We start from the raw sequence: 13,531 nt of genomic DNA on the forward strand, positions 1-13,531 counted from the left end.
CAGCCTCTCCTCAGGAATGAAATGAGTTATAATCAAATAAAGTAAGAGCACAAGCCCTCGACAGTTAGGGCTCTTCCTGACTATATGGCCAGCATCTTCACATAGACAACAGACATTCTGAAAGGAGACACAAGTTTTTCACTGCACCGTGATGAACCTACACTGCACCCTCTAAGGACCCAATGGATACTTATCTGCAAGGAAATAGTGTGTTAAACACCTACTGTTTAACTCTTCATTACTGTCCTTAGCAAATAGCTCTAATCTCTTCAACAGCATATTCCTCTAGGGAAACAAACACAGCGGAGATAAAAATGCCAAGATGCTCTTTCCATAGCATCTCTCTGCAAACCTCAACAAAGTTAATTGGAAATATATGGTACAGACAGCCCTACCTAACCAGGGAGGAGAGACCCGTGTCAGAAAACACTGGGGATTGTTATTTTTGTATATGCATCTAGCTGGGAGAAACCACTATGTCCTGACATCTATTAGAAATCCAGAACTAATTACATTAAGAAGTAGACACAGAGTCTGGCAAGAGAGTGTAGCAGTTAAGAGCACTTGCTGCCAAACTGACAGCTGAGTTAGATCCCCACAAACCAACATGGCGGAAGAGTTGTCATATGACGTCAACATGTATGATATGGCACATGTCATGCATACACACACTCATGCACACATGTATGCACATGTAAATAAATAAATGAATAAGTAAGTGTTTTTTTTTTAAGTTTAAAGAAATAGATAAATAGGTAAAAAAGCAACTTGCTCAAGTTTCTTAGCTGTTGTGGGTTAGCAGAAACAGTAGCTTGGGGTGTGGTGCCTACATGAAGAGCCTGCTATGGCTCTAACAGAGAGTGGTATTTCTCAAAGAAAACGTTGCTTTTTAATCAAAGTAACCAAAAGGAATATGTTCTAGATTTAGTTCTGGGCACATCTTAAGCTCATGGAATGTAGACCTGAAATCTGCTGCTGTTTAAAATGCTGTCTGGCCAGCATAGTCTTTCTCTCCAATGTCCCGCATAGGGGCCTGCAAAACTGCTCACTTTTTCCAGAGCAGAAGTCTAATTCCTCTGTGGACAGCCCTACTAATCTGAAGTTGGGGGTGGGAGTGGAGGCAATTTTCTTAATTGAATGCAAAGGTCTATGCTCTGTGAGCCTGGTTTCTTCTATAACAGAGTTTGTAGCAGGAAGAGAAGGATTTATAGCCAATTCATGACCAGTAAAATTATGATGGGAACCGATCTACTGGAAATGCTTTACAAGTGGTCTTTTTGGCTCATGGTCACTTTGTGCTTCTGAAAATGGCCTTTTTCAGAAATATGAAAAGAACTGCAGGTCTCACTTCAGCAACGTTGCCTAAGCCAAGGCACAAAACCTGAACTGTTTTGGGTTTTCTTGTTTGGTTGGTTGGTTGGGTTTTTTGTTGGTTTGTTTTGTTTTGTTTTGTTGTATTGTTTTGTTTTGTTTTGTTTTTTGTTTTGGGGTTTTTTTTGGTTTTGGTTTTTTTGTTTTGTTTTTTTTGTTTTTGTTTTGTTTTGTTTTTTTAAGAAGAAGACAACGACGACGACATGGCAGTTATAATACACGTAGACTTCTAATGGCAATTTCCGAGCTGATTTCCTTCCCTTTTCAAGTAAATTGTAAAAATGTGAAGACTTGTGAGGACATGGTGAGCAAAGAGTCTTGTCACCGGGTGAACGAATCACTTGTCTTACCACACTGTAACAGAATCACTGACAGAGTCCCCTTAATGGGAGGAGCCAGGGCTTTGCTCACAGCTTCAGCGATTCCAGTCCATACACCTTAACTATGGATTCTGTCTGGGGACACAGAGAGGAAGAGGAGGAGGGCTTCAGCTCCTGAGGAACAGGAAATAGAGGGCAACGCAGGGATGTGCCAGGACATCCCCAAAGGCGGACACTTCCAAGCACTTCCTCTATCTAAGCCCGGTTCCTAAGGTCTCCACCTCCTCCCGCGAACAGCACCTCCTGCTGGCGACTGAGGATTCCACACAGCAGCCTGTGCAGAGCTTTGCTATCCAACCCTACCACCACCCACGTGGTACCAGAGCACAAACCAGAGCAGAAACAAAAGGAGATAAATTGTTTTTCCTTCCCTGAGCCGTGGGGATGGAAAAGCCCGTTGAGCAAAGCAGGGCGGTTCACTGTTTTTCTGGAGCTGTTTAATTCCTCTTGGAAACCAAGGAACCCAAATTGATTTAGTGTCTCCTGACTTTTACAGACAGGGCTGTTTTCCAGCATCTAAGTACACTCCAAAAGGCACTAAACCAAGAGAAGGCCCACCTGGTCTGAAAAAGCCTGGCTGACAAATGCTCGCTGAAAGACACACTTGAGTTATTTGCTCACACATGTAAAAGAGTATGAGGCCTATTCGTAATGTCGTCCTAAGCGTCCCCAGGGAAACCGGTTGCCTTAGTGTCTAGGGTCATGTTTAAGTAGTAATTATTACCATGCTACCTACTTGAAAGTATGCAGTCACCATCACTCCATTCCGCCTTCCCCACTAATATCTGAAATTATACAACAGTTTAAACGGCTATAATTCCTGATCCAAGGGGGCTCACCAATTAACATATAAGTAACTTTGATTACCCTGCCAGTACTATGACAAAACAGTCATAATATCATTTTCCCTCCAATTTGTTTTTGTTGTTTTTGTTTTTCTTTGTTCCAGAAAGTTCTTGACCTCATTTGAACAATTTAGCACTACAGGAACTTCAACATTCATGACCCCCCTCCCCAAACTAAATTTCCACTATCATTGGCCAAGGGATTTCTGTGAGTGTCTTTTTCAGCACTAAATATAGAAATTAGATTTATGTTACCATTTGGATTATTTTTCAATTTTTCATTTGTTCTGAGCCTTACAACCACTTTAAATGCCTCTTAATATTTTATGAGCGGCACTGAGTGCCTGAAAGTGCTCTTAGGTGTTCATGCAACTGATCTGACCTATATTTTAGAACTGTTCTAGCACAACTTTCCAAGGGTATTTTTGCAAATGGCCACCTTGAGTGTTGTTTTCGACTTCTTTGCTTCCTTCAGTTTCATAATGATAGATCAGTTCCAGGATAATTCGTTACCAAGGGAATGGATAAATATTAAAGAGAAGGAAATATCATCCTTGCAAAGTCCTTTATGTTTACTTAAAAAAAAAATCTTTATATGGTTGAATCAATTGAGACTTAGAAAAAATGATTTAAGGTGATAATGAAGCGTGTGGTTCAAGGACAAGACTGGTATTCTGTATGTGGCTCCTCTTTGGTGGTATGTTTCATTTGCTTTAAGCCTGGAAACAATGTTTGTTGGGTTTCCCCCCTGCTTTTATAGAAAAATAATAATACAGATAAAGAAGAGACAACCAACTATGGGAACTGAAGAAAGCAAGCCGCATGCCTTGGTGTCAAGCTGCATGCACTGGTGTCACGCTGCATGCCTTGGTGTGCAAACAGCAGCTGTTCTCTGCCCACAAGTCATAGAAAGGCTGATGCAGCCTTCACTGGAATGTATGGAGGGCGCTGTGTGCACTGGTGACAGACAAATAAGACAGGAAACAGGTTACCAAGGCTGCCTGATACCTTAGGGACCTGAGGCTCAGATACGTCTATAAAATCACAAGTGCTATAGATTAGAAATAGAACCACAGCCTAGAACCCATGAAATGTCCTCAGATTATTAAAGTAAAATATGTTGGAATGTCGGTCCTCCAAAGACCTCAAGGTGGCCGAGGAGATATCCTAGTCCTGCTTATATGACGAATACAAGGACCTGCATTTGATGCCCACATTTATAAAAAGCTGGGTATAATGGCGGACTTGTATTCCCAGTGCTTGGAAGGCAGACACAGGTGTGTCTCTGGGCATCACTGGCCCAACAGCCCGAGCTACTTGGTTATCTTCAGGCCCAGTGAGATGATATTTCAGTCACCAAAAAGGTGGACGAGCCATGAGGAGTATGCTAACCCAAGTATACATATACGCACACGTACACTCATGTACTAGATGTAAAGGTATTATATGAAAGATAAAGGATAAAGAGGTAAAATAAGATTAACATGAACCCCTGACAGACAAGTAACAAGAAAGATAAAGAAACTAAAGATTGCTGAACCCAGACCCATTTGCTCACTAAGTTTGTCATCGGGACAGCATGCTAGGCCACAAACAATAGCTCGTGTCCGGCATACTTAACCTGGTTAGAACATAGGGGCACCTCTCTTCTAGAGACCTGAGGCTCCTAAGTACTAAGAAGTTGCCAGCTACAAGAACAAGGGTCACATGAAGCATTCCAGAAAGGCAGCTTGGAACGGCATGCAGGCCTGAGTTGAAGAAATCCAGAAATCCCGCCTTTCATTCCATGAGCAAGCCATTTAGGTGTCAAGTGCCAGGTCAAGAAGGCAGCCAGAGCCTAACAAGCTAAGTGTGTGAAGAAGTGTAGCAACCTCAGCGAATCTAGGTATCAATCCAACATGATGGCGTTTATGTGTTTATTGACTCTACTCTGGTAGCTGTTGACAATTCCATAATGAACAAGACAGTCAGTCATAGCACCTGTTGCGCACAACTGCTTCCTCCAAGATTAAAACATTCCGGGCCGGTGGTGGCGCACACCTTTAATCCCAGCACTTGGGAGGCAGAGGCAGGTGGATTTCTGAGTTCGAGGACAGCCTAGTCTACAGAGTGAGTTCCAGGACAGCCAGGGCTACACAGAGAAACTCTGTCTTGAAAAATTAAAAACAAAACAACAACAAAAAAAACCAAACATTCCATCCTTCGAGAAGTTTCTTAAGCAGGAAAATAAACAACTCAAACCTTCAGGAAGTCCCTGAAAATGACCAGACTTATTAAGTCCCTCCCTACCAGAATAAGCAGTAAAAACTGAAAGCACACACACACACACACACACACACACACACACACACACACACACGAGATGGAAGGAAGACAAGCTACCAAGAAGACTCTCAGACAAGATCAGCTGCCTGGAATAAGCAGAAACCATCTTACCTGATTAGAAGAGGTTTAGAGCAAGTGAGGCACCTGGAAAGGACACTCTCCAAACTGTTGAGCTTCCCGCAGTCTGTGCAGCGTGCTCCAGGTCCCCAGCCTTGAGAGCTGTCACCTAAGCTGGGGTGGAATTTGGTGAAGTGGCTGAGTCATTTCTGCTCCTGTAAGGAACCCCTCCCCATATTCCCGTAACCTCAATAAAACCCATTGGTTTGGCACATTGGACTTTGCTGCTATCTATAATTTGGTCTATCGTGGGTTCCTGTCTGGGGGTGAGTAGATATGTGTTTTGTGTCTCTGCAGGAAAAGTTTTATCACACAACACTCCTCTCCTGACTTTGTCTACAGAAGGACACAGATACCTTCAGTATGACATGGTAAGTCTTGTCATAAGGATGAAAATCAACACTAGTAAAACTTAGACAGAAAACTTTACTGTAAATACTAATTGAAAGACAAAAACTATAACTAAGATATGGGGCAATGGAAAAGCAAAGAAGAAGAGGGTTATAGGAACACTTATCTAGCTGGGCAATGGTGGCACACGCCTTTAATCCCAGCACTTGGGAGGCAGAGGCAGGCGGATTTCTGAGTTTGAGGCCAGCCTAGTCTACAGAGTGAGCTCCAGGACAGCCAGGGCTACACAGAGAAACCCTGTCCTGAAAAAAAACAAAAACAAAAACAAAAACAAAATAGGAACACTTACCTAAGAGAGAAGCCAGGTATAATGGTATTCCTTGTAATCCCAGCAATTGGGGTGTGGAGGCAGGAGGATTATGCATTCAAGATCATACTTGGTATGTATCAAGTTTGAGGCCAATATGAGCTATGTGAGATACTGTCTAAAGAAATAGATCAATTGATAGATAGATAGATAGATAGATAGATAGATAGATAGATAGATAGATAGATAGACAGATAGATAGATAGATAACATTTGAACATGTGGTAGGGCAGGTTACAACAGTGCTTTATTAAGCTACCCGTTATGCTTATATTTTATTAGCGACCTAAAAGTGTTGCCTACAACCATGAAAGAGACAAGAAAACAAAACACACTAGAGCAATGCATGAAGACCCCAACCAATGAGATTATCTAATGAGACTGTCTTCTGATTGATGCTTATCCAACAACACTTCCTTTAACTTGGCCCCAAATGTGATTTCCAGATTCAACTTAGATCATTTCTGCAAGGTAGAAATGTTAACAAGGTTGTATGGGAAAAGTGTGTGTGTATCTGTGTGTATGTCAGTGTATATGTGTGTGTGTATGTGTGTCTGTGATTGTATCTCTGTGTGTCTGTGTGCCTGTGTCTGTGTGTGTGTGTGTGTGTGTCTGTCTGTCTGTCTGTCTGTGTGTCTATGTCTGTCTGTATCTCTGTGCATGTGTCTGTGTGTGTGTTATGCTAAGCAAATGACAGGAAATAGAATAAATTCAGTAAACTCATGCAAAAATGTGCTGCATTGCAATCATTCTGAGAGAAATGAGATTTCAATAAAAATACCTGTCACTTCACTCGTCCAGGAGATATTTTGTAACCCTGATGCTGGCAGAACCGCATGGAGAAGGAAGCCCTGCATCACTCCTCACTCCACTGACGCCAGAACAGAGTATGTTTATAATCAGAGGCTCGGCCTGTATTTATTAGCATTTTGAAGACCTTCCCTAAACATGTTTGCTATGAAACCTTACAGCTCTGGATTCCTTCTTATGGCAAGCATCAGATACATTGAGGCAAGGCAGGAAGCAGCTATCTCTTACATTATATCTTGAATTACTTCATTTCTGGCTAAGAATCAAATTTCCCCCAATTATATTCATTATGCTTCAACTTTCTCTAGATGTAATTGTTATGCATTTATTGCATTTATTCCAATCAGTCTTTGGAATTACAGTAAACCTCTATTAGCTGGATCTTTTGAGAATACGATATTTTTTAGCTAATAGAGCCTTTTGATTTCCTAAATAGTATCCTACAGAACATGACCATTCTATGAGAGGTAAACAAATATTCTAGCACAAGAGAAGAAAGGGGGAAAATAAGAAGAATGAAGGGAAGAAGGTTGAGTTGAAGGACATTTTTCTCACTCCAATAAATTTGAAAAGCATTTTGACTTCAGAACTTCACTAATGGGCTTCTTCAACACAAGAATATGGATTGTAATTCTTTGAGAAAATAGATGGCCATTTTAAAAACTTATCTGGCCAAATATTTTCTCTCTGAAGCCACCTAACATTATAAAGGATTATACTCAGTGGACAGTTTTAAGAAATTGTATTGTAGGCTGTGTTGTAGGCCAGGAGCAGTGCGCTTCTCTGTGTTGTATATTTGAGCAAATTTTTCTGCACTGTGAATTTTTGGTTTTAATTATTTTTGCCTGTGTTTCTCATAACTCCTTCTCCCGGGTTAATTTGCTCGAGCAACTCGAAGAACTTGGAGGAAAAAAATGCTAACGTTTTCCAGATGCTTATAAAGGACACTGCAAAGGACACAGATTAAGCAATACATAGAGTGGTGTGGAAAATGGTTCAGAGCCTTAGTGTCCCCTAGGGGCACCATCTTCCAGGGACCTGTTCAGCTCCAGAATCTTCATGACCCTTGTCCTTTGGAGTTTTTTTTTTTTTTTTTATAGACTTTTTATAGATATAGGTGTTAGCAGTAGAGACCTAGGGATTGTCTATTCAGACTCTTCTTCTTCTCTGTGTGACACTATTCCATCTGCTGTGTGGCAGGACCCATAAGAATGCAGAAGGTCTTATGACCAACTATCACCCATGTTAGTTCAGAGAATCCCTGTATCTCCAGGTTCAAGAAAGAAAAGAAAGGGGAAGTTAAGGGGTTTGTGACCAGCTTCAGAGAGGGTATTATGAGCCAGTCACTGATAATTTCACAGGATGACAAATGTCCTACTTGGTCCCAATGGTGCTAAGAGATCTCATTTGTAAAATATAAATAACAGTATGCACATTTTGTATCTAGACAACACATCGCCAACGTCTCATGATTTATAAGGTTTGCTCTTACTATTTTCAGCTGAACATCTCCTCTAAATGGCGAGGTACTTTTCGAGCATCCTCCCTATTAATCATGTCACCCTAGGAAGAAATGGACTGAACACACCAGTGTCCTAATTTCACAAAGGTAAAGAAAAAAGTGGCAGGTTCAAAGGGATTTTCTTTTTTTCAAGGTTACCTAAGATCCTACTGTGTTTGTGGTTCAGAAAGAGACGCCTGGCTCCCAGCCTGTCAGGAGAGGCTGCTCTTTCTGATTCAAAATTTCATCCAGTATATGAGACAGCAGGCAATTTAGTATCTATGGTCGCCAATGCATCAAGCATGTGATTGAAGGTACAGCCACATTAATATGCACCTATATAAATATAAAATGATCTTCTTTACTAAGCACAGTGCCTCCCACTCTTCAGAAGAATTGATGTCTATGTGAATAGAGAATAGAACTGAGAAAGATAGTGAGCTACTCAACTTATTTTCATTAGCCTATGAGGGGGTGCATGCAGCTATAACTCGCTCTTGAGAATAACTCTCAAGAGTTTAGGGAAAAAGAAGAGATTCACGGCCCCTGTGGGTGCATTGTACAGGATGATCTCTTCAAATATTAGCTCTCTAAAAGGATTTAAAGAGCTAAGAAAAATCCAAATAAATACCTGAAAGATTGGCCCTACAATACCAAAGTAACTTACCTTGTCCTTACTTGCTTTCACTAAAAGCGCCGTTAGAATGAAGCACATGGGTCTCTTTGGAAGCCAGGGAGGAGAAACAGATCCTGTGAAGCGCCATGCTTACTTGGAACCATGCACAGCTTTTACCACTCTCCCTGGGTCCCCAATGCTCCCTGCAGACTACGTTGTCCTCATTCTGCACAGCAAAAGAAAGCGACATCAGAAAACAATTCCTTGAGCTCTTAGGAATAGACAAAGAGAGTAACAGAAGATCTGGCTTTATTCAACTGTTTGACTTGGTTAGTGTTAAATTATGAGTAATCGCAAGCATACAGAGTAGAGAGAGTGGGGTCATGTGCCTCCTGAATGTCACAAAAGATTGCTAGACACAGACATCGCTTTTTTAAGGAAAGCACTCTAGCAAATGGCAAGCATTCAAACAATGGCAAGTTAATAGGCCTTACTCTCTAGCCAATCCTGATTATCAGCTTCATGTTATTTAAAAATCACCATGGAAACACTCCTGTGAGGGTATCTATCAGCATGCTTCCATAAAGGTCTAAGTGAAGAGGGAATGTCCAATCTGGATGCAGGCAGTACTGTCCCATGAGCAGGGGTCATAAACTGAACTAGAAAGAGAATCAGGGCAAGTGTGGCACTCCCCTCTCTAAGCTTTCTCATTGTGACAGTGACCATCTGCTTCCTCCTCCTGCCACCATGCCTTCCCTGCCATGGTGGCTTTGTAGCCCCATGAAACCATAAGTCAAAATAAAGTTTCCTTCCTTAGTTTGCCTCTTGTTAGATACTTGATCAAAGAAATAAGAAAAAAAATAAGAAATAAGAAAAAAAGGTAAAAATATATATATTACATTAATAAAAATCACTTTTCTCCAACGTTTTCTCATCTTTCATAATCCAGTGTCCCCAGAAAACGTGTCTGTGTAGGTGGGGGGGTGTTATGATGTTTTCGTTTTACACATGTCTTGTTTTCTTAATATGTATATAATGTGAACAAACAGGTTCAAAGACACATAAAAAATGTAAAAATTAGATCCAACATGCATGCAGGCACACAGGCATGCTTGTGTTCTCTCGTAACTTTCTGGGGTCTCATTCCTTTTTTGGTCTGCAGGATGGGAGAAGTAGACATTGTTTTACCATCTCATGTTTCCAGAGGTGCTTGAGAGCAACCATACCTTGTTTTTCTTTGCCTTCATATGTTTTTCTTTCTTTCTTCTGGGAGACACACAAGATATTTATGTTTATGGATTCGTCTGACTCCTTTAGGCTAAGTGAGTAGATCTCCACGATGCTTTTGCTGTCAAGATTTGAAGCATGCCCATGTTCATCTGGAACATTTTCAAGAGTCATTGGCAAGTGTTGTCAAAAGATGCCAAGAACTCAAAAGGTGACATTGTAAACCATTTCTGGGCATGAGATGAAGCCTGAGGAGCATCTGAGTTCACCCTGAGAGAGAGCAGTATCTGCGGAAGGAAGGGGACTGGCTGAATTTGAGAGAAGATTTTAATGCATTTAAACTAAAGAGGAAATGGTTGTTCTAGAGAGCGAAGCGTGACTCAAGGCTGTCAGAGAGAGACCCTTGGAGGGAGGCCTTGGGCCCTGTCACTCACTGGGCTGCAAGTAGTTCAGGTTCCACTTTGTCAGTGGTCATCAGCCTGGAGCTCCATGAGACCAAAACATGAAGAACAAACAATAGTCATAGAAAGAGGGCTAACCTAGACCTAAGAGGCATCCTCCTCCCTCGGCTGGGAAGGAAGACTTACTAGAAGGAGATGACTCCATGATGTGATAGGCTGTGTTGTTTAAAGTAAGACGACACATGAAGCCTGAACTCTTATTCTGCAGTTAAATCACGTAAGCACCCTTGACCCAAGCATGCCAAGCATAAACACCATGATCATACTGAACACTTACCAAATGAGCCAGGCATCTTTCTAAATGCTCTAACATATTAATTTATTTCATCTCCTCTACAGCCCAGTGATGGGGTGGTGTTACTTCTCCCCACATTGGACATGGAAAATCAGAGGAAAGAAGAGTCAGGTAGCTTGAGTAGTCAGACAGGCTCCAAAGCCTGGTCTCTCTGGACCCTGGCAGAGCACTGCCTCGTCACAGTGAGACACTGAAGTCAGGTTTAGAGAGAGCCTGGAGTGACTCCTGCTGACCCCAGTTGTCACTGTAGGTCAGGATGCAGCTTGGGGTAATCTTCCTCTTTCCAACCAAGAGAAATGTTTGAGGATTGCCCCCTGCTAGGTCTTGTGACAGATACACCTAGTATTCAGCAGACCCCAACGTCTTCTTTGGAGTCAGTATGTACTGTGTGGCCTATTCTAGCTTGAGGAAGTACCATAGCCTGATGACAGGCTAGGGGAGAAAACGTGTTCAAATATAGGGTCTCTCCCATTTGCTTTCCCCGACAGTGCATCCCAAACGCTAACATTTGCAGAGGTTTCTCTTTCTTCTTGACAGGAAGGCAAACATGGAGAGAATTCTTTTCAGTTCTATGATCTCACCTTACAGTCCACCACCATCCCATTGTAATAGATTAGTCATCATCAAGGCTAGCTAGATCATCTGTTTCTCTGTAATTATCATCAATACCGATCGGCTTTTAACCGAAGCTCAAAACATTGCTGGAAGATGGAATAGTCAAAGGACTACTGTCCTCTATATCTTCTTATTCATTTATACTCCATCCCTTCCCAGCCACCCTGTCTCCTTAGTGAACTATAGCAAAATTATAAGTTGGGAAATTCCTAATGTACAAAGCAAAAAATCTGAGTAGGGCCCAGGGTCAAATCCAGAAATAAGGTGACTCCACACATACATTCGACTGAAGCAGGGTATAGAACAACGGGTAACCCATAGTTGTATTTCACTCTGTTTCTTTTATGTATTCACAAAATATGTACCAAGCATCAGCTACTATATGACAGGTCCTATGTGAGATGCTAAGAAGTCGGTGTTGAAAGACTTAGTCCCTAAGCTAAACTTGGTCACTAAGTTTATAATACTCTGTCTCCTTTCCCAGCAGTTTACTGTCCCATCTTTCCTAAAAGATACCCTCCTTACCATCCAAACTGAAAGACTAGCCCAAATAAAATATTGGTAACAGAGTCTCTGTCTGCTGAGAATCTTCAAACTGGAACCAAAGAGGAAATGATTTGGCCAGGAGCATGGGCACAACTCTAGAACTGGCTCTAGATTAATGACTTAACTCAGGGTGTCTGCACTCTGTAGATCCATCCTTTTTCCAAAGATGGCTATGCATAAGTAAATAATATCAGGTCCCTCAACCTCATGTTTCCTTCCAGAAAATGCAGTTCTTTTGAGCTTAGCCAAGAGAAAGGATCATATTCTAGGTATTCCCCTCATGGTAGCACCCAGGTAGGATGCTGTTAGATTTCCTCATCTTTGACTTAATGAGAGGAGAACTAAGTCATTTTAGGAGGCTTTTATTTCACTGGGCTCTGTAGTGAACTGTAATCTGAATTGCTGACTTCTAAGTATGGCTGAGTTAGATGACCTTATTTGAGATGTCTGAGGTGAGAGCAGACCCCTCTGTGAAAAGACACCAGCAGGTATGTGTTTTATCCAAGCAAAGCTAGCCCTATGTAAATGCCTAAATCTATGAAAGCTCACTACTGAACACCTACCACCCAGTTTCTCCTTTGTAAAATATCTACTGCTTCTGATTACTCCTTCATTTCCCCAATTCCTTGTAACTAAGACTCTTACATATCCATTAGAAATCATATTGACAGAAATATTAAGCAGAATGAAAAGACACTCAGGGATTTCCCCTTGGTCCCCTAATTCACAAAGTGTGACTATTATTGTTTCTGGTCACTGTTTCCTGAACTTGCAAAGCCACATTATTTCCTGCACCAAGTCAAGGGTTATGGTGTTAGTTCTAAGAACTGGTTTGTAAGTAAAGGGGCAGACTGTTTCCTGTCAGGCTAAATTAACAAGAAATGCCTGTTACTCTGATAAACAGCGCCAGGAATGTTTACCTATCCTCAAAGATGCAAACCTCTCACTGAAGTTCTGAAAGCATCCATTGGAAAGTGACTACTAGTTAAGACTGTTGTTGTGGAGCAAGATGTTAACTCTGAACCATCGAATTACAACTGGAGAGTGTGGGACATGTGGTTTAATCTCCATAGGGTTCAGTTTCTGCATCCATAGCTAGTAGACTTCCAAAGTGCTTACCTCTTGGCTTTAAATGAAAGACTCAGTGGAGTAGTATGGAAGAACTGAGTGTAAGTCGTGATAGCAGGTTCCTAACAGGTATTTGTCATTGTTCCAACTGTCTGGCCTCGCTGTTGTCCTTCTGATGGTACTTGATAAGTGACACTGGAGAGATGTGTGAAGATTTCACCTCCATCCCAACTCATGCATCACCAGGGTTCCCAGCATCCTAAAGGGATGTTAGCAACTGAAGATCAGTTCTTAATGGTCCTGAGTCATTTTTTTGCCTCAGTCTTTCCTAAGGAACAGACAGTAGAAATGTCACCACTTTCCTCTGAGAAGAGATGGAAGTGAGGCCATGGCCTGCTCTGAACTCTTTTTTTTTTTTTTAAGAACCAAGAGATCTAATGATGAGGCATGGCCTAAAAGAGCCAAGAAGACCAGCCGAGTCCATAAGGCTGTGGCAACAACGCAGTCTGGAGATGGGGTGGATTAAGGAGAGCATGAGATAATGACTTTATAGTAAGTGACAGGAGGAGGCCTAAATATGATTCCAGTTGTATGCTGACTCTTCTCAATTGGCATGCCAAAGCCATCCTTGGACTT

General features: G+C 41.6%; 1 long non-coding RNA gene across 6 annotated transcripts in view; it reads right to left on the reverse strand.

Moving 5' to 3' along the window:
* LOC116102770 overlaps positions 1 to 13,531 on the reverse strand; it is a 46,191-nt gene that overhangs the window by 26,140 nt on the left and 6,520 nt on the right. For 3 of the 6 annotated variants that reach the window (XR_004123278.1, XR_004123274.1, XR_004123272.1), the window contains exons 3-6: positions 12,947 to 13,154; positions 9,910 to 10,197; positions 8,735 to 8,909; positions 5,033 to 5,152 (exon numbers count right to left, since the gene is read on the reverse strand). This is a non-coding gene — a long non-coding RNA (uncharacterized LOC116102770). The remainder of the gene's footprint in view (positions 1 to 5,032; positions 5,153 to 8,734; positions 8,910 to 9,909; positions 10,198 to 12,946; positions 13,155 to 13,531) is intronic. The other 3 variants (XR_004123277.1, XR_004123273.1, XR_004123279.1) reach the window with 2 other exon arrangements.

This window comes from Mastomys coucha, unplaced genomic scaffold (assembly GCF_008632895.1).
Source record: "Mastomys coucha isolate ucsf_1 unplaced genomic scaffold, UCSF_Mcou_1 pScaffold1, whole genome shotgun sequence".
Taxonomy (NCBI): domain Eukaryota; kingdom Metazoa; phylum Chordata; class Mammalia; order Rodentia; family Muridae; genus Mastomys; species Mastomys coucha.